Below are 647 nucleotides of genomic sequence, written 5' to 3' on the forward strand. Positions count from 1 at the left end.
GACCGATGTCAGTAGAGTGGTTATACAAAGTGGCAGTGACGCTCCTTATATCAGGCGTAATCGAAGTTCTGAATTATCTACAAAAACCACTAAGCTTGAAGGAACAAGCGTAATGGTATGGACGTGTTTCTCTTACTATGGAGTGGGTCCCATACGTCAGGTTACAACAGAAATGGACCAACTTGCCTACTTAAATATTTTGGAAACAGTGATGTTACCTCATGTGGAAGACGAGATGCCCCTTGAATGGGTCTTTCAACAAGATGACGGTCCCAATTATATGGGAACGAGAGTGAAGGAATGGCTGGAAGCAAATTCGGTAAATGTTCTGGATTGGCCAGAGCAGTATCCAGACCTCAATCCCATCGAAAATTTATGGGCCGCTATCGAAGAGTCAGTTGCTCTTTCTCAGCCAGTCGGCAAGGGTTCGCTTTGGCGTGTAATTCAGGAGTCCTGGAGCAAGATTCCATTACAACAATGTCAAGATTTGGTTGAATCGATGTCAAGACGTTGCGCGTCAATTATTTGCAATAAAGGCAAAATCAAGCAGGTTGAGCATTGACTCTTGCTGGGTAATTAAATTAGTATATAAATGTAAAATCAAATATTATTATTTCTGTTTAAGAACTTGAAAAAATATTACATAC

This window comes from Drosophila hydei, unplaced genomic scaffold (assembly GCF_003285905.1).
Source record: "Drosophila hydei strain 15085-1641.00,03,60 unplaced genomic scaffold, DhydRS2 tig00000001-arrow-pilon, whole genome shotgun sequence".
Taxonomy (NCBI): Eukaryota; Metazoa; Arthropoda; class Insecta; order Diptera; family Drosophilidae; genus Drosophila; species Drosophila hydei.